The sequence below is a fragment of the Sapajus apella genome, unplaced genomic scaffold (assembly GCF_009761245.1).
Source record: "Sapajus apella isolate SASKATOON/1434 unplaced genomic scaffold, GSC_monkey_1.0 scaffold109, whole genome shotgun sequence".
Classification (NCBI taxonomy): domain Eukaryota; kingdom Metazoa; phylum Chordata; class Mammalia; order Primates; family Cebidae; genus Sapajus; species Sapajus apella.
The window spans coordinates 762,958-784,223 of record NW_022437049.1 but is presented as its reverse complement, the minus strand read 5'-3'; positions in this window follow the sequence as shown (position 1 = coordinate 784,223).

Below are 21,266 nucleotides of genomic sequence, written 5' to 3'. Positions count from 1 at the left end.
TCTCTTCAAAATGGATTGAAAGCCTCCTAGTGCTTAAAGCAGACATATCAGTATCAAACTAATGTCATCCAGTGCAGTTTATTTTAAGCTCCAGGTTTGTCTAAGTTTGGGTGAAGAATGTGTTAGTTTGCTACTCAAGAACATGTTTGCAGCATACAGCTATCCAGCTTCTTTTTTGACAGACTCATCCTTTTCATCAAAATACACAGTAAGTCCAACCTAAAAATTAAAGTTTATAAGAATTAAAAAACCAGGGAAGCTAATTTACACATAAAGATTATCTTCTGCTGCAATAAATAGATGTGGAAATATTTGTAGAATTGGTTTAACTGATTTTGTAAAACAAATGTCATGCTATTTTGCCATAGTGAGACATGCAGCAATTCTTAAAATCACATTAGTAGATGGTAAGAACATTGAGTTAGACTTAGCAGATAACAAGTTCAGTGAACAATAGACTAAGCATGCTCTTTAGGAAGCTGCATGGGAACAGAATGTGTTAACTGTGCTCCAGTCCAAGCTGCATGACTTTATTGGTTATAGAATAAATGGAATTTGAATGGGGATTTGCCAATTTTTCCAGTCTGCAATAGTTGTTGGCTGCCTCTGCACCTTTCTAAATGTTATGTGAAAATACAATGAAGTTTTAAAGTAGTTTAGGAAAGAGGTGTGATGACAGAGGAAAGAGAAGTTAACTTCTGAACACTTTGGTCCAGGAAGAAGGTGGGCACAATGCAGTTTAAGCCCAGGGTTGAAGAATACATTGAATTTGGAGAGATGGAGAGGACTTTTGAAGCAGGTCAAAATGAGACACAAACAGAACTCTCACCTGTATGTCTGGATATGCATGAAAACTGAACAGTATTATTGAGCTACTTGTATGGTGAGCAGAAGATTGATAATCGCAAGCTGGGTAGGTTCTGCTATGAAGCTCACATCTAATCACAAGGTCTAGATAGCCTGGAGTTAAAAGCCAAGGGTAACTGTATAGTTTGGGTTCTGTAGTTTACAGTGAGATTGTGCTACTGAGCAGTCATTTTGGGGGCAGTCATTCGGAGAATACAAGCCATAACCTAGTCAAGAATGGGTGACGTGGAATGAGGATGAGGAAGTTGCTACATACACACACTAGTGTCTCCGTCTGTCTCTGTCTCCCTCCCTCCCTCCCCCCATTCCCCCCCCATGTGTGTGTGTGTGTGTGAGAAACATTTTTTTGCTCACAGCCAAAGATTATTCGTCTAGAGAAGCCATTGGAATTTTAGCAGAGTTTTCTATGTGTGTGGATTTTTCTGATAAGTAGCAAATCAGAGGCCTTAACCACTGCCCAACAGCAGTTCTTCATTGAGACTACATATCCTGAACTTAAGCAAGAAATTCATTTGCTCTGATTTTAAATCTTACAAAGTTTTTCTTCATTAGAAGTCTTATCTTTATATTGTGGAGGTATTTGATCAAATTACTTAACATATAAGTACCATTTTAATACACAGGATGACTCACTTTTACATAGTTTGCCACTTAAAAGTGTGCTTCAGTGGGAAAAATGATTTTTTTTTTTTTTTTTTTTTTGAGAGAGGGATTCTTCCTCTGTCACCCAGGCTGAAGTGCAGTTGCATGATCTCAGATCACTGTAACCTCCACCTCCTGGGTTCAAGTGATTCTCCTACCTCAGCCTCCTGAGTAGCTGGGATTACAGGTGCACATCACTATACTGGGTTACTTGCATTTTTAGTAGAGATGGGGTTTCACAGTGTTTGCCAGGCTGGTCTTGAACTCCTGACCTCAGGTGGTTTGCCTGCCTCATCCTCCCAAAGTGTTAGAATTACAGACATAAACCATTGCACTTGGCCGAAAAATGAAAATTTAAATAAGCCTAGCTTACCACCTGGAATAAAAATGTTTTATAGGAATGTCTACATTGCTCTTTTATATTGAAAAAAGCATTTTTGTATCTGTTTTACCCAAGAACTGCAAGCTGCTTCAAGTTTTAAATCATGAATAATAGCATGTATTATCACCACATTTAGAAATGAACATAGTTAATCAAAAACACATCTTAAAGAATTGAATTTTATAGAGATAATTGAATGCTTTCACCTGTAAAAGAATTAGTGACCTGCAAACCACTGTGGTTTCTTGCTATGCGTTGAAGTTGTCAGTGGGGGAATTTGCTGCTACAAGTTACATGCACTTGTAGGCAAAGGGAAATTCATATTTTTAATTCTAAAATGAAAACCACTGACCAACTTTTAAACACAAAAAGTTTAGTTATTAGCTTAGGCATTATTTTCCTGTTCTTTATCATTTCAGGATTCAGGTTCTTAAATTTAACATAAAAATTTATAAAACACAAAAATCAAGCTACATTTGGTAAGCCAAATTTTAGGATTAAAAGTCTCTTAACAGTCTCTGTGACATGTCATATGGGGCAATTTTTATTTGCCAAAATGTCTTATTTCATACTACCTGGGTGCTGCTTCCCCTTTTTATCTCTCTACTCCTAACCCCCTATAATTAAACACCTAGAAAACTGCCACCTTTTAGAATACCTAATTGATTTTTTTTAAATGTTTTTTCAGAATCAAAATTACAAAAGGGAGAGATACCTAAGAATCTGGCTTGTTGATATTCTTTAAAAGATCACATTTGATTGAAGGTGGGTGCATATATTTTATATCCACTCTTTGCCGATTTGTATATGACCATTGTAAAATTGGATGTGCTTTTTTTGTAACCAGCATTGCCACCAAGTAATCATATCTTAATTCACAATTTACATAGTGATTGACTAAATAGGGGTATTGAACATAAATTTATTTTTAAGATTAAACTGAGAAATGGAGGATTTACATGATTTTAGTCTCTAGTTGGTGTTTTTCTACTGGGAATAGCAGTATCTTAAAGGCCATTTTTAACAAGAATGCTAAGGATGGAATGCTTGAAGGAAACAGTCCTATACAGTCAAATACTTCAGTTATCTTAGATAATAGAATGAAAACTCAGTTGCCTACTTTGAACAAAATTTTTTGGATTTTAATGGCTGGACAGAATAACATTCTGCTAATTTTAAACCTTGGTTATTTCCGACGTAATGGAAAATGCAGTTTGACTCAGAGTCAGAGGTCTGGAGTTTGGGCCCTGATTGTGCCAATTTATGTGACTTTAGATAAATCTTTTCATCAGTGTGCTTTAAAGTTCCTCTTTTCCTCCAATTCCACAAAAATGAGGATGTTAATTTTCAGGGTGGTTATGAGAATTAAATGAGAACACTTGAGAGAGCATTTAGTCCAAAGTGGGTACTCAATATTAGATGGCTGAATCTGCACAGTCTACAGAATACAAGGCAAAGGTTACTCTGAAGGTCTTTGCTGATAATGAATCTTTCTCTAAGAAAGTTTGCAAATGAGATGTCAAACTCAGAAATGTCACATAAAACATATTGGATCGATTATTGCCACAAAAGTAACTCAGCAACCAAAAAAACCCAGTGGTATGCAGCAATAAACAGTTTATGAATTGATAAGTGATTCTGGCTAGGTGTCTCTGGGTCAGTTACAGTCTTTCCTCATTGATGAGGGAGTGGGCCTCAAGTGGAAAGACTTGGCATTTTTCCTCATGCCTCCTATCCTCCATTAAATAAGCATGTTTTTGTGGAGCTTGTAGAAGGCAATAACAACCAAGCCCAATCCCATAACTCCCTTTCAAGTCTGCATGCCTCTTGCTAACCAACATTCACCAGGAGCAAGCCACATGGCTAAACCCAGTGTGGAAATGTACTACAGAGTTTTTAGACCAAGGGAGAGAACACAGGAGGGGCAAATAATTGGAGCCTTAAGTGCAGTGCAGTCTACTACACACTTGCTTTGTATTTGATGGGTTACTGTACTGGTTTGCCAGCAAATAACAGAAATGTGGAGAAGCTAAAGATTGCTCAAGCTGGGTCTTAATAGAGTGGTCTGTTTGGTTCGAAGTGTTTTAACTCATGGAGCATCAAGTAAAAGCCTAATCTGACATACATTAGGAAGACAAAAGCAAATGAATGTGTTTTCTATCTAAAAGTTCATTATTGTGGTTGCTCCTGGCCATTATCATGTGACTGGAAATTAACACCCTCTAAACCCTGAGCCTATCCTGTATAGCACTAGAAGAGTCCACTTCATATATGAGGTAGAAAGAATCATTCAATTCAGGGAAACCTTTTTCTTTTAATGTGAACATTTACATTAATGCCATTTCTAAAATCTTTCTGGGACTTCTTAAATGCAAAGATGCTATCTATACATGCTGGCTGTTTTTAGAAGCTTGGAGTGCTTTTAGGAAACTTCCCAATACTGCTTTAGCAGTAATTTGGTTGACTGATCAAGGTATGTTTTACTTTGACCCTGAAATTTTTAAAAGACAGCAATTATCTTGCCTGGAGAGTCAAGTTTTTGCTTCCAAGGAAGTCGGGAAGTAAGCTTCTCTTTGGTGATGTGGCTGTGCTTGGTAGCCTAGAAAGTGGAGTCAACATCAGTCTTCAATGTTTGTGTGCCTGTCTTAGTCTGTTTTGTTACTGTAATAGGATATCTGAGGCAGAGTCACTTAGGAAGAAAGCTCACAATTCTGCAGGCTGGGAAGTTCAAGGGCATGGCCCCGGGCTTCTGGCAAGGGCTTTGCTGCTGCTTCATAGCTTGATGGAGAAGGTTAAAGGGGAAGCAGACGTGCAAAGAGATCAAACAACCCACTTTTTAACAACAACTAAACAAGTTTCTTAATAACCCTCTCATGGGGACTAATCTAGCCTTGAGAGAGGGAGAACTCAGCACAAGAGCAGCACCAAACCATTTGTGAGGCATCTGCCTCCACGAACCAAACATCTCCCACTAGGCCCCAGCTCAGCACATGAAGAAAAAAATCTCACAATGTGTTTGAGGGGCAGTTTGGGAGACAAACCATAGCAGTGCTCAATATTTCTACCAAAATTTTCAGGTAACTTAATATATTTTTCCTTGAATGTATGTTTAAATGGGCTTCCCGTCCCCACACTCATCTTGAATGGTCCCATAACAACTTTTGATTATCACTTTCCTGTAAATACACAAAAATATTTTGTGGTCTTCTGGCAGCCCAATGGATGGAACTTTTAAAAATCTTTTTGTTGTTGTTCTTGGTTTCAAACTTTCTAATATACCCATTATTTTTGTAAAATATGAAAGCACCACCAACAGAAAATCACCCAGATTCCAGCAACCAGAGAAAACAACTGTTTGGTGTGTATTTTTTTCCCAGTCTTTATTTGAATGTCTGTGTATATTCAATGGAAAATGTTTGAAGCTTCACTCACAGCGCATTCCATTGGAGAAAACTACTAAAATCATAAGGAAAATCTAAAATGTGGTAATCCAGTCAGCAAGCTAATGGGCATATGAAAACATAAAAGTTTTTTACCATGATTTGTGGACCACAAAAGATCTGTGTTACTAGTCTATTTAAATTTGGTGTTTGGAATTAAATATAAAAATTTTAGACATACTTTTTGTGTGATTCTTTTTTAATGTATACTGTGTATATTAAAAAGTATACTGTACTTTAATTCGTGTTTTTGGAAGCAGATGTCCCAAAATAAAAGTATACTGTAGAACCAAAGAATTGTATTTATCAGCTAGCATTTAGTTCTAAAAGAAAATGATGTTGATTTGGGAATAGGGCATTGCAAAGGGAATATGCATGTCGCAGTAAACTGTGTGTTCGGGAAGGTAAAGGAAGACAGGTTTTTAAATGACAGATAAAGAGGATTATATAATTGTCTTGAAATAATTATTCTTGTCTATAAGAATAACAAGGATGCTGCCAGTTCAGGGTTGGGCAGTCAGCTTCTGGGCACATGTCCTCGCTAAAGTATTTTCTATGTAAGGTTGCAAATAGTCATGCGAGCTGGCATGGTTTCTTCTGGGTCTTACAAGGTAGTGCATAAGAACCCTCTCTTCATGGACTAGGGAACCCTGGCCCATTTGTCAGGGCTTTTGGAAACATGACTCTGTTTTGAATCTGACGGCTTTCACCTTTCCCTCTTTTGATCAAGATCTTTTTCTTAAAAGCATCTATGATCAGTCATCCTGTAGTTAGATTTGATTGTCCCTTGGTGACAGAATAAACTTTTTCCAGATTATTGGTCTGGCCCTGTATTGGCAGGAGTGATTGGCAACTAAGTCAGTGTTAAAACCCTTTTAGCCACATTTGAGGGTAGGGAGGCTTGAAGGGAGTGGCACGCAGGCTAGGTCCACCTGGAGTACATTACCGAGTTCAAATTTTTTCCTTAGTCCTTTGCTGTCACCACAAAGTGCTGGGCTAGTCTGTTAGAAATTGTGCTGCTTTCTGCAAAAAAATTTAACAACAGATATAAAGTTTAAAAAGGAAATACACAAAGTAAAATTAATAGTAATGTCACACTCCCAGTTTGCATAATGGTTTTGAGCCCTGAACGTAGGCTTAAAGGCAACCAATTGAATAAACCAAATTATAATACAATTCTTGCTCAGATGTCTTTGGAAAAATGTCTACAGCCTGAAATCATCAACTTTTTGTCCTGGTTTGCAGTTTGAATATCTCTAGTTATGGCATTGGTTGGTGTGGTGAACTTTTGTGTGACCCATACATCAGCATGAGACTTATTCCTTTAAAAATTCATCACATATTAGTTTATAGGCCCCAGAGCATGTAAATAGTTTTTTGTTTTTTTTTTCTTAGAGAGATGTAGCCAAATATTGAAGGAAATTAGAATTCAGGAGAAAATCCAGTCTGCAGGTGGATAACTGGAGTTTCAAAAAAGGTTACAGAGCTGTGATTTAATAACAGGTACATATAGCTTGATTTTTACCAAAGATGTTCAGAATAAAACAGATTTGTAAAATTTATCAGATTTTGTCTGCAAGAATAGTAGCATGGTCACAGTAAGCTCAGATTTAAAAACCTCCCTTGAGGCTAGGAAGCTAAATCAAGGTAGACTTTAAATTTTACCCATATTTTTAAGGTTTCCTGGGCCTGCCAGGAAATGACAATTTTTAACTCAGTGTAATGCTGAGAACCATTGAAGCCAGGCATTCTACACATTCTCAAAGATGACATTTCAGTCAAAGACTTGGTAATATAACCACTGTTTCCATTCGTATCCTGTTATAAAGAGAGCAGATTTTTATTCAACTTAAGCAAATTATATTGCCTTAAGAATACTCACAAATAGGTCGGGCACGGTGGCTAATGCTGGTAATCCCAGCACTTTGAGGGGCCAAGACGGGCAGATCGCCTGAAGTCAGGAGTAGGAAACTAGCCTGGCCAACATGGTGAATGCCCCGCCCCACCCCTTCTCTACTAAAAAATACAAAAATTAGCTGGGTATGGTGGCGCAAACCTGTAGTCCCAACTACTTGGGAGGCTGAGGCTGAAGAATTGCTTGAACTTGGGAGGCAGAAGTTTTATTGAGCCAAGATTGTGCCATCTTGGTGAGAGTGAGACTCCATCTCAAAAACAAAAACAGAAGGAATACTCAGTTTCCAAATCTTGGAGTGATCGAGAAGAAAGAAAAAGCAAATATTTCCACTTTTGTTCATGAAAGTATACTTTCCAAATTGCTGTAAACTGTAGATAACATGAGAGAATTTCCTTAAATACAAAAAACAAAACATTTAAGTAAAAATGTTTCAAATAAAAGTCAAAATCCTCAGTTACTCAGTCTCATGTAACTTTTTTGTTACTTGATCTTAATAATTTCATGGACCCATCAGTTTCTTCATTCAAGTTCTGAAAAATTTAATCCATTGGTAGTAAAGTTATTAGTAACCTCTATTTAAAAGTACACTAGCACCTTTTCCATGAATCTGATTGCAAATGCTTTTAGAGAAAAAGCAGTAACTGGTGATGACAAAAACTTAGAATAACCAGGATTAAAAATCTGATGAGAGTTTAGCATAACCAGAAATAGACAAGGAATTTTGGTTATTTTGTTGGCATACAGCATAATCAGAATTATGACCAATGACAGATTTCTAACGGCATCATACAATTTTGGAACACTCATCAATAACACCCATAAATGTAACTGTGTCTAGTATTACATGATTAAACAGTGCTTTTTATATAATTTAATACATCAAACAAGCCTAATTAATTAACATCTCTACCAGATGGCATACACATGCTCTGAGGCTTTCCAGAGGCACAAGTGGAAGACTCCAAAAGGTAATTTTAAGTCAAAAACATTTAATTTAGAACTTGATCTTAGAGAAGCCTGTCAAAGATGTCAGAAGGTTCAAAACAGGATCACGGGTCACTGTAAAATACTAAACAGGAAAGATAATCAAAAGACTTCAGAAGCAATACAGAAAGTTACATTTTAAAAAACTTTCATCGTTTCAAAGCTTCATTTTTCCTTAGGAAAAAAAAAAACACAAATGTAAACACAGGAATTTATTTTGGTAAACAAAATCTTCTTAGGTCAGTTACCAAAATGGTAAAGGAAAAACCTCTTGCAGTGTGACTGCCTTTCCTTATGGGAAGCCTATTTGGATATACTGAAAGTTGAATCTGATGAAAATGTACTTGAATTTAATCAGACACAGGAAGAGTATTTCCAAGGCTATGAGTGTATGCCTTACTATAGAGGAATGTAAGTAAGAAAGCTAGTACTTTGAGCAGAATACATGGCTCTTGGAAAAATTATGAGAAATCTTTGTTGCTTGGAACAATTCAAACATCCAAAAAAGCCAAGAATTCAGAATCAAGTTATACTGGAGGAAAACATTGCTTTTCTATGTCTTCTACAGGACATTTCAGTATCAAGTCATAACGGCAAGAGTTAGAACCAGAGAAAAAATGTTACAGGAGCTAATGAAAAAGTTAAGAGTTATTACTCCAGCCAGACAAAAAGATGTACCTTCTTAAGGGAAGAAAGAGCTGAAGGCAATGATGTGTGACCTGCAAATAAGGTGCAGTAAGACAGCAAAAGTTGAACTTATGAAATACAAATCGGGATCTTCAAGAAGAAAACTCTACCTCAAGAAATAAAATGACCATTTTAAATGGAAAAGACAGCCTCTCTAACCTGAATCTAGGGGAAATTAAACGAATCTCAGAAGGAAATAAGGCAGAAATTAAAACGATGCATTTTAGAAAATGGCTGATTTTGGAATTAAAAATTAAACCTCTTTCAGTTTTATTAAAAGCAGATCCTTAAAAAGAACCTTGTTCTAGCATAGAGGACCAAATTTTTGGTGTTAGTGTATATAATATACATGTATAGCATTTATACTATAGTGTATATACAAATATACGATATGTGTATATTTGTATATATATACTGTATTACATATAATACAAGTAATATACTGTATTAGTGTATATATACGTATGTATATATATGTAAGCTCAATCTTTCGAAAGTCTTATGATTTCATTCTAGCCTATAGCCAACTTCATTACACACAAAACTCCTTTCATAAATTTATCCTTCATGAACCTTTCATGACCTGTACAGACCTTCAGTAACATGCTTAAACTTTCTGCTTTGTTTTATACTTCCTCCTACTTAAACAATTGATCATCCTGCTTTAGGACAAAGATTTACTGTGCAAGACTCATACAGAATTTTTCTGTTAACTTTGTAACCTTCCTTACCAACAGTACATTCACATACCTGTAACCATATTTCTCTCTCCTCCTCCCACTTACTGGTTCTTTTATCTTGTTTCCATATTTGAAACAACCTCTAATAAACTCTGAATTTAAACAACTATTTTTTCCCAATAAACAATTTTTATGCCTTATAACTTTTCTTATTAAAACACATTTTTTGGTACACTTTGTCTATGGAATTGTAGATTTTCAAATTTTAACTCTTATTAACCTTATTTTTTAGTGAAAACCTAGAAAGCAAAATTTTTCAACTGTTATGTCAGCATTTTATAGATGAGAACCATTTAATAATTTTTAAAAACGTTTCCTTATAATTTAATGTATTAATGGGCCCAAATATATTTAGCTTTTCTATAATTTGGGAAGCCAGGAACAACTAATATTTTCAACAATTTATGTATCCATTTTTATTTGGAAATGATCCAGAATTTGATGAATACTACTTAATTTAACATTAAGATTTCAAATTACATGTAAAGTGTATGAACATCATATTTTTAAAAACATTCTTTTGGTTTATTTTTTAGAGTTAAGATCTTGCTGTATTATCCAGGCTTGAGTTCAATGGCTGTTCACAGGCACCACTGTTGCACACTAGCCTCAAACTCCAACACACGCAATCCTCTTGCCTCCGTTTCCTGAGTAGCTGGAACTATAGATGCATACCACCGTGACTCACCCTTGCTTAACCCATTTATACCCATCCGATTCATTTTTTAACAATTATTCCTAGATTACTTATAAAAACCAAGATATTAGACATACCTAATCATTTCAAGTTATTTTCCTGTTAACCATTTTTTTTATTACCTGTGAATGTCATGTATTCAGTTAAGTAAGAACCATAAAAATGAAATACATGGATATTTTGCCAGTAACTCAGAGGATACAGCTGTTTTCATTAACAGTACTAAATTAGTCCAACTTATAGTTACACAAAGATCATTCTGTTTTTAAGTTCATAGTTTTATGACCTTAAAACATCTAACAGACAATATAAAACTGAGTAGTCAATTCAGGCAAAAATTTTAAAGACATTGTTATTTTTGATTTACCAATTATTTTTAAACCAGCTTATTAAATATTTATTTAAGTCATATGAACTGAAAAGCATTTGTGTTAATTACTGTATATTTTGTATTAGCACTTATTTATCTGAGCCAATATGAATAGAATTCTTTAAGGGATTTATGACCAACTACGCCAGATTTTACCATGTAGGCACAACATACAATATATATGTATATATGTGTAAACACACCTAACATACACATATACAAACAGCTTTCATTTTAGAATTTTAGTTATAAGATACTGATACAGACTTGCTGGTTTATGAAAGACAGTTTTTGGATTCAAATTATATTTCTGATAAAATGAGACCTCAGCTGAGTAAACTTGCCAGAATAGGTAATCTTACGAAGGCTGTGAACCAAAAGTTTGAGTAAATAGCAGTTTTGATTTTTAAAAAAACCTCTTATCCCACCTCCCCAACCCCTTTTTTTTCAGTTTCAAATGAGTTTAATGTTAAATATTTAAATGCTTACATTTTTAGCTCGGACTGGCTGAATTGTATAATAAAAAACAATCTCCAAATGGCCTTGAAATTTTAGTAACAAATCTTTTTGCCATTTTGATTTTTTTGACTAGTCAGTGCAGGCAAGAAAGCATTTTATTTAGCAGCTGTGGGTGGGGGTTTTGTTTGTGTTGTTTTTCTGGCCTTTGCATAGCTGGCAAACCATTTTTGGACCAGAGATACCTTATATTATTGCACTGAGCTCAATATTTTGACTGTTTGATTTGAGAGCCTAATTTTCATAAAAATTTATCTAGTTATTTTATGCTAGTAATCCTTTAATTGTTCCATCACACTAAGCAGTTATTAGGCAAACCTAAATTTATATTGAAAGGGATACTTCTTAAGTCTAGGTGTTGGTTGCCATGGAGTTGTTGTAATTTGTAAAGCCATTAATGTGAAGGCCCTTTAAGACCTTTTTTTTTTTTTTTTTTGATCTTGGCTGGAATGCCATAGGAGTGAGTTTTATCTCAACACCTGCAGAAAAGTCAGCAGATTTAAAGTAGGCAGAAAAATAGAGAACTTGGAAGACTCTACATGTTAACTCTATAGCTGTAGCCACTTGGCATTAAAAATAAGCTTGGGGAGTTTAATCTCTATGATGGTCTGATCCAAAAATGCGTATGAGGAAAAGCCATGTAGCCGACGTGAAGTCCCTTTTCTGGGACTTTTCTGAAGTCCCAGAAAAGCAAGCACGCCTCAACGTTTGAGAATTCCCATTTTGTTTCTTCTCAATCTCTTAACAGCAAAGAAAATTCTGTAAATCCTATCATCAGAGAAGTCAGCTGTTTGGACCAGTGTTTTAGTTTGTGGCAACTGCCCTAGTGGCTTTTAACGAGCCACCCTGTGCCCCAAATTTAGAATGTTTATTTTTGCTCTTGGGAGATGTTCAGAAACAAGGGAAAAGAGCCAAATCATCTACAGATACATGTAACCAAACCAAAACAAAACCAAAATCAGTGTTCTCAAAAGTTCTAATCTAGTCATGCAGGTTTTTTTAAAAAATGAAAGCACACAGAGGAACCCAAAGTAAATTCATCAGAAAAGGCATGCCTTAGAATCCAGAGTAATTGGCCAGGTACGGTGGCTCATGCCTGTAATCCCAGCACTTTGGGAGGCTGAGGCGGGAGGATCACTTGAGCCCACCATTTCAGGACCAGCCTCAGCAGCATAGTGAGACACTGTCTCTAAAAAAATTTTTTTTTAAATCCAGAGTACTCAAACCAGAGGGACACTTGTCTTTATATCAAAAAGGACTTGTCAGAAAAGACAAAGTATTTTGTCATCCCAAGAGGGATATGAAGTCCTTTATTAAAGTGGTCTTAGAACCAAGACAAATCCAAAGTCAAGTCAAAAAGCCACTGCCAAAAGTAGGAGGCTCCACCTGAGAGAAGACTCACTAGGGCAGAACACACAAGCTGTGTAAGCTGGGAGCCCAAAGGGCTCCAGCGAGTACTGCATACTGGCTCCCAGGTCACCAGTTCCCTCCGAAAGGTGTCCTGCTTTAGGTCCTACTGCTGGACACCATTTTTGTCTAATAACAAGCTCTCTAAAAGAAAACTATTTGGGAATACAACATTGCAATAGAAATACACATGTCATGGTAAACTGTGTATATTCAGGGAAGGAAGACAGATTTAAAAAAAAAATGAGGAGGGTTGCATAATTGTTTTGAGGTAATTGTCCTTGGCTATAAAGATCAATAGCAAGGGTGGTGCCAGTCTGAGGTTGGACAGGCAGTTGCTAGGCAGAAGTATTTTGTGTGTAAGATTTGGTGGCCTTTGTGATAGGTTGCAGTTTTTGCAACACAAGTTATTTTCCCAAAAACTTTCACAGTACATACAAAATATATTGGACATGTATAGTATTAAATGTGCCAAATTAGTAATATTACATTAAAATATTTGTTATTAATGTTTTTAATAAGTTGTTTAGGCAGTTATACCAGAATCTATCTTTTCTCATTTTCCAATTTATAAGTGTATTATCCAAAAACAAGTGTTTTAGAGTGACCACTGTATATTGTATTTTTTAAAGCTACCCAATTATCTATAATTTATTAAAAAAAACTTTTTTTCATAAGACCTAAAACTTCTGACCAATACATAGGTACAAATAAAAATCAATACAATTCCTTTTCATCTCATACCCATTTCCACTGCCCTCTCTGAAGAAAGCCTTTTATTAGTGTCTTGACTAAATGTGGCATGGGAGCTAGCATTTTCGAGGGAAGTTGATCTTATCTCCAGGCTCTAGGAGCCAGGATGTGAGGTGACTCTCCAGAACTTTCATTCTCAAGCCCCGCCCTCACTGCCAGTTCCTCCTCGGCTTCTTAGCCAAGTGGCAAAGGAAAAATGGTCTCTTATGTCGGAACTAAGCCATGTGCTCTGAGCCCTGGGGAAGTCTGCAAGGCCTCTCAAGAACACATACATAAATTATTCCTCCTCTAGCTTCTTCCTACAGCCTACATGGGCTCAGTAAATCCTCCTCTATTAAGACAACAGGAAAATTAAGACAACATCCTTGCAACTCCCGTAACTACTTTCTATCTCTGCTATTTACAGCCAAGTGCGTCAAGATCAGTTCACACAAACCATGTTGATTTTCTGTTTTACCCCCTCCTTACTGAATCATCCCTCCATTTGCTGCAATTGCATGGGGTGCTATACTCAGACTTGGAGGAAGTGATGTCTTATTCAAGGCCAATTCTTGTACTAGTGGTTAAATAAGTGGTTTTGAAATTGGAGTCACAAGGAGAGCTTCTAAAATTCAGGTTCCCTGGCCTCAATTGTGGGATTCTGATTTAGCAGGTCTGGAATTGGAGCATTGGGATCTGCATTTTCAGAAGACCCAAAGTGTTATCAGCCAGGACGTAAACCTCTGCTTTAGATCACATTTCCTGTGGCTTTCGGATTTTTCTATCAGTGTTTTTCCCTCTTCCCAACTCCCACACATTAAAACTCAGATCATGCAGAAAAGAAGTTGCAGTTCCTTCATTTCACATCAATTTCTCATACATTCCATCTGGCTTTGGGAGGGTGTGGGAAGAGGTGGATGGCCTTAAACTTGCCAATCAAAGATAACGTTCTCTTTAGATTCAGATAGCCTATCTCAGGCTTAAAACCACCTCTCTGGATAAATGCTCAGCTTTTCAAAGGTTCTTGCTATCTTCTTCCTCATGATGGCATCTAGAGGATGAGAGCAGTCATCTCCAGGTGACACAGGAAGCAGGTTCTCTAATGCATGTGCTGAGGTCCTTGACAGTCCTGCTGCTCATGCACTTCCTGCCATCTTCATTGGATGCCCCTGAATCCACTGGTTAATGTAAGTGGTTCACAGGCTTTTGTTCACATGCTGTCATGACCTGCTGCTGACCACAACTCTGCCATTGCCTTTGGTCTCAAGGTCTCTGCCTTAATAGCCCCCATCTCCCAACTGTGGGATGATTAATCTGCTTGGCTTTGGAGTGGGTAGAAAGGGATGATGTTGGAACTTTTGGGATGTCCTAAACATCTTGCTCAAGCTTTGGGAAGCCAATATTTTCTCAGACTGACTAGACACCTCCTTCCACCAGTGCTGAGCTAGTGTTCCCGTGCCATACTGGGTAAGCCTCTAAGTCATGAGTAGGACTTCTCTGAGTGGCTTGAAGTCTTCTGCTTTCCCAGGCTATGCCAGGAAAGTAGTTCACTATCCCTACTGCTCTAAGACGTGCATACTCATCCTGCAGTTTCTGTTTATTTCCCACCCGGGCAATTGCAGTCTCAAAGGAAGTCGAGCCTTCAGTGAACCATAATTGTGCTACTGCACTCCAGCCTGGATGACAGAGTAATTTTTAAGGACCCAGTTTGTTTGTTTATGAGACGGAGTTTCACTCTTATCACCCAGGCTGGAGTGCAATGGCATGATCTTGGCTTACTGCAACCTCTGCCTCCAGAGCTCAAGTGATTCTCCTGCCTCAGCCTCCTGACCATGCCCGGCTACTTTTTGTATTTTTAGTAGAGATGGGGTTTCACCATCTTGGCCAGGCTGGTCTCAAACTCCTGACCTCAGGTGATACCTGCCTCAGTCTCCCAAAATATTGGGATTACAGGCATGAGCCACTGTACCCAGCCAGCACCCAGTTTAAATTCCATCCTCTCTCTGCAAAGTCTTCCTTAACTACCCCTATTGAAAGTTACTCCTGCTTCTCTCAGGAAGTGGTACTTGGATGTTCATGAACTACATCCACAAGGCTTCTATAGGGGTGCTTGGGAGACAGTGACACGGACAGTCAAGAAAGAAACCGGGGAATAGCGGGTGTATGTGCTACAAAATGTGCTTTAGATTTGATTACCACCACTTAGGTTATGAGCTTTGATATGGTTTGGGTCTTTATGCCCACCCAAATCTCATCTTAAATTGTAATCCCTACATGTTGAGGGAGGGAAGTAATTGGATTATGGGGGTGGTTCCCCCATATTGTTCTCATGATAGTGAATTCTCGCAAGATCTGATGGTTTTATAAATGGTAGTTTTTCCTGCACTTTTACACACTCACACTCTTTCCTGCCACCTTGTGAGGAAGGTGTCTGCTTCCCCTTCTGCCATGATTGTAGGTTTCCTGAGGTCTCTCCAGCTGTATTAGTCTGTTCTCAAGCTGCTAATAAAAAGGTATCTGAGACTGGGTAATTTATAAAAGAAAGAGGTTTAATTGATTCGCCATTTTACATGGCTGGGGAGGCTCACAATTATGGCAGAAGGCGAAGGGGAAGCAAGACAGGTCTTACATGACATCAAGCAAGAGAGAGCTTGTGTAGGGGAGCTCACCTTTATAAAACCATCAGATCTCATGAGACTTACTATCACAAGAGCAGCACAGGAAAGACCCACCCCCATGATTCAATTACCTCTAACTGGTTCCTTCCACAACATGTGGGAATTATGGGAGTCACAATTCAAGATGAGATTTGGGTGGGGACACAGCCAAACCATATCACCAGCCATGCAGAACTGTGAGTCAAACCTCTTTCCTTTATAAATCACCCAGCCTCTGGTATTCATTTATAGCAGTGTAAGATGGACCAATACAAGCCCCTTGAGGTCAGAGACTAAAATCACTTTTTCCCAGACATTTGCTTTTTATGCATGCTACATCTTTGTGTCTGCTTCAACATTTCCAGCAGTGCTTTATATATAGGAGGCATGCAATAAATGCTTCTTGATCGACTGACAGGTGCTCAGAAGATCTAGGTTGATTGATTCTCTTGTGATGCTATCTTTTCCTGAGAGCTCATTAATTTTTGTTTTCCTTGAAATGCATGGTGTGTTGCACCCACCCTGCTCTTTTTGCCTTTTGTCGGGTTCCATCTTGATCAGCTGTTCTCATTTTCTGTTTTGTGATCAAAGTTCCTGATGATCTTTGGAATATGTGTGTGTTGGAGTGAGGATGGGGCCTGGGGGAGATGCAGGGTTGAGGACCAATTCACCCAACCCAGCTCATACAAGTAAAGTGGCCCCTTAAGAGCACTGAAACATTGCTGTGGATTTCAGAGTTAGCTTCTTTCAAATCGGCATAGGTCTTCCAATGTGGCAGGCTATAAGATCTGAGGTTTTCACCCTGTTCCTGGAAGCCAAGTGGACAGCAACTAGTTTTTACCTTCTTCATTGCACATTTGGGGCTTGGGATAAAGTCAGATGTGTGTCAGTTGAAACTGTAGCTACTGCATTCCATTCCTTGGGGGATGGTAGTGCTCATGCCAACAGAAAACTTCTAGGCCAAGAATTACTGTCTTTAGAGAACAAGACAGGCGCAGAAGTTGTTTTGGCATAAGAAAACCATGATTTGCACCCCACAGTGTAATATGGAAGATGGTGCTGAATTCAGAAGATGGTGCAAGAGTGTGACAGTTCAGCTGTGGCGGCTTTTGCTGATGCATAGGGCTATTTAATTTACTTTTCCTTTTTAACAGAGACAGGGTCTCGCTGTGTTGCCCAGCCTGGTTTCAAACTCCTGGGCTCAAGTGATCCTCCCACTTCAGCCTCCCAAAGTGTTGGGCATGAGCCACCATGCCCAGGCTTTATACATTTACAAGTCAAATATTTTAGTTGGTCAATTAGTCTTTTTAAGCACAAATTTTGTGCCTAGCCTTGTGGGAACTGTAGGAAAAAGACACTGTCTATTTGGGAGGACCTTGATTTGCTGTCACAGGTGCTATTAATGCCGATTATAAGGCAGTGTGGAAGCAGATGATTGAAAGCCCAGTCTGTAGCACAAACTACTGCAGGGTTCCAGTGGGGGCAATTAAGGTGGGCAGGGAGGGTGGATAGCATTTCACTTTGATAGCATAACCTGGGCAGAGGCACAGTGGGGATGGTGAGTGTGCAGTGGGAGGAGGGAGAGAGGTAAGTGGTAGGGAAGAGGTTGGAGGGGGCAAGGAGAAGGCTCAGGAGGTTTTGGGACAGGGAAATGACTTGGTTGGTGACCACTTAGTTTCTTCTCACATGTGTACAATTTGGAATTTGCTTGGTTGTTAGTATTCCTGAGTCAGATGACTTCTTTCCAGGATGAGAAACCGTTTCCCAGGCCGGCTGCCTGGGCTGTGGTGTCTTCCAGTGCTCCTCTGTGATTGTACTCAAGATTAGCTGGTCTAGGCAGGCAGGATGGCAGAAGCCCTCTGACTTCATGTCTGAAAGAGTACGTGTTTCAAGTCTGTAATTACAGCATTTAACAGACCGTATCAGCCCTCTTTGGGATGGCTTTTGGCAAATGGGCTAGAAATCTATTATGCCTTTAAGTGATACTCAGTCTTCTCTTTAAAAGGTTTCTCAGTGAGTCCACCCCACTCTATCCAAATATGTCTCAGGCCATGAGTCAAAAGGAAATGAGTAGTTCTTTTTGGTTGGGGAATTAAAAAGAAATCTCCACCCAAGTAACAGGTACATAGTGGGAAAAAATAACATCTCCCTAAAAGCTTAACCTTCAGGCAATGACCCTCTCAGGGGGCGGGAGCTCAGTAATGGGGAAACCTCAGAAGATGTAAAGAGAATTACAGACAAGGCTGAACACTGGCTGTCATCCAACAAAGCTCTTACAAGATTGGAATCACTGCCTGGTTCTTGAGCTCTGACCTGGAGGGAAGAGGAGTCTGGAAGACTTGGCACAGACCCAAGAGTGCTTCATTGTCTTTCTGGTTCCAAGTCCTCCACAGCTCAGTGGGAAGGAGGTGGCGTGGGAGCAGGTAGGCCAGTCTGCACGAGTGCACACATCTCCACTGGCTAGTTTACTTCACAATTGCCCTGCAGGTTATCCTCACCTCTACCTGGTTCTGGTTACGGACTGGAGGAATATAGAATGCGATCCCTACCCCTCACCCTGCTTGCCCTGGCCTGGAAAACTGTGCCATTCCTTTACCACCAGCTGGCATCTGCCATATGCTTTAAGGAACTGAATAAAGAGGAAGGGACAAAGAAGAAAGCAGAGAAACTGGAGTGCTTACTATCTGGCCTGCAAGTGCAGAGAATGCCTCTTTCCATAGCAGCACAGAACTTCTCCATCCCTTTGACCTCTGTCTTCCCAGAGATGCCTGAGGAGGACAGCCTTGTTTCTGTGATCTGTTGTTAAGAACTGCTGCTGAGAATTCTTCCTTCAGCACCGCCTTAATCCTCTTTGGTTTTTTACTAGGTCCACTGTAGGAAACAGCCAGGAATTACTTAGTTAACTACTATCTAAGGTGGTGTTTGGTGTTGGTAATAAAGAATAAAGATGGAAATGAAGCAATGAGACTGCATTTCTTTATGGTTCATAGATTAACTCTGATATCAGTTTGTTTGTTAGTTTTGAGACAGAGTCTCGCTCTGTTGCCAGGCGCCAGGCTGGAGTGCAGTGGCGCGATCTCAGCTCACTGCAACCTCCGCCTCCTGGGTTCAAGCAATTCTCCTGCCTCAGCCTCCCGGGTAGCTGGGACTACAGTCGCACACCACCACGCCCAGCTAATTTTTTTGTATTTTTAGTAGAGACGGAGTTTCTCCATGTTAACCAGGATGGTCTTAATATCTTGACCTCATGATCCACCCGCGTCGGCCTCCCAAAGTGCTGGGATTACAGGCTTGAGCCACCGTTCCCAGCCTGATATCAGTTTTTAAAAGAGAAGTCAGAAATATTTTGAGCAGAGCAAAGCTCACTGACATACCTAGGTGGTCTTAGATGTAGCCAATGTGCCAGGTACCACAGGACACCTAAATTTGTATCAGTGTATACTGTCACGAGTTATGAATAAGAATGTCTTTTTGCCACATATCCTTCTTAACTCTATGTATTATCGAACTTATTTAACTCTTTCAGGCCAGGCATGGTGGCTCATGCCTGTAATCCTAGCACCTTAGGAGGCTGAGACAGGTGGATTGCTTGAGCCCCGGTGCTCAAGACCTGTCAGGACAACACAGGAGTTTGAGATCAGTCTGGGCAACATGGTGAAACCCCATCTCTACAAAAAATACAAAAATTAGCAGGCATGGTGGTGTGCACCTGCAGTCCCAGCTACTTGGGAGGCTAGATGAAAGGATCACTTGAGCCTGGGAGACAGAGGTTGTAGTGAGCTGAGATCACATCACTGCACTCCAGCCTGGGTGACAGAATGAGACCCTGTCTCAAAAATAAATAAAAATAGACCAGGCACAGTGGCTCACAGCTGTAATCCCAGCACTTTGGGAGGCTAAGGCGGGCAGATCATGAGGTCTAGAGATCGAGAGATCAAGACCAGCCTGACCAATATGGTGAAAGCCCATCTCTACTAAAAATACAAAAATTAGCTGGGCATGGTGGCACATGCCTGTCGTTCCAGCTACTCTACTCGGGAGGCTGAGGCAGGAGAATTGCTTGAACTGGGAAGTAGAGGTTGCAGTGAGCTGATATTGTGCCACTGCACTCCAGCCTGGTGACAGAGCAAGACTCACTCTAAAACAACAACAACAACAAAAAATTAACTCATTCAGTCTGATAGGTGAAAAATAGTAAGAGAATTTGATCTTTCAAAAGGTAATCACGTTTCTTCCATGCTCAAGACCTTCACTGCTTTCTTATTCTTACAGTGAAGCCAAAGTTCCTTAGCATGGTCCGGAAGGTACTCAGGATCTGGACTCACTATTTCTCTGACTTTATCCCATGACACTAACCTTACTCTTAGAATAGTTTCTGCCTGGTGAGAAAAGAACGTGTCCTTACAGTAAATGTGGAAAAAAGTCACCATAATGTAGCTACCATAGTAATAACGGATTCAGTCAAGGATCACAAGGATCAATGGACACTAAAAGTCTTGAGTGAAAGTTATTTGGTGATTGGAATATTTGCTCAGATTATTCATCAGTTGTAAAGGGAGAAGGTGACATCTATACATTGGGGAGACATGGTGGAAGGTTCCTTAACAAAGTGATCAAGTTTAACATCACCAGTAATGGGACAAGTAGATAGCTAATGTGACAAGTAGGCAGCACATGCTATGACTAATGTGCCTCCTCATGTGGAGTACTGGGAAGGTACACATCAGTCACTTTGGTGAGTGTTCTGTCAAAATACGGAAGCTGATTCTAATCATGACAAAACTTCAGAAAAACCAAATCTGGGGACATTCTACAAAATAATTATGACCAAGAGGGTAGGAAAGTAAGTAAAAGAAGAGTAACCGTGAGCCTTGTAGACTATTAGAAGGCCTTTGCTTTCCCAATAAGCTGGAAAGCCATTAGTGAGTTTTGAGCTGAGAATGACATACTATGACTTTATTTTATTTTTTTATTTTATTTTGTTTTTTGAGATGAGTCTCACTCTGTCGCCCGGGCTAGAGTGCAGTGGTGTGATCTTTGTTCCCTGCAACCTCTGCCTACTGAGTTCAAGCTATTCTTGTGCCTCAGTCTCCCAAGTAGCTGAGATTACAGGCGTGCGCCACTACGCCAACTAGTTTTTGTATTTTTAGAAGAGATGGGGTTTCACCATGTTGGCCAGGCTGGTCACAAACACCTGGCCTCAAATGATCTACCTGCCTTGGTCTCCCAA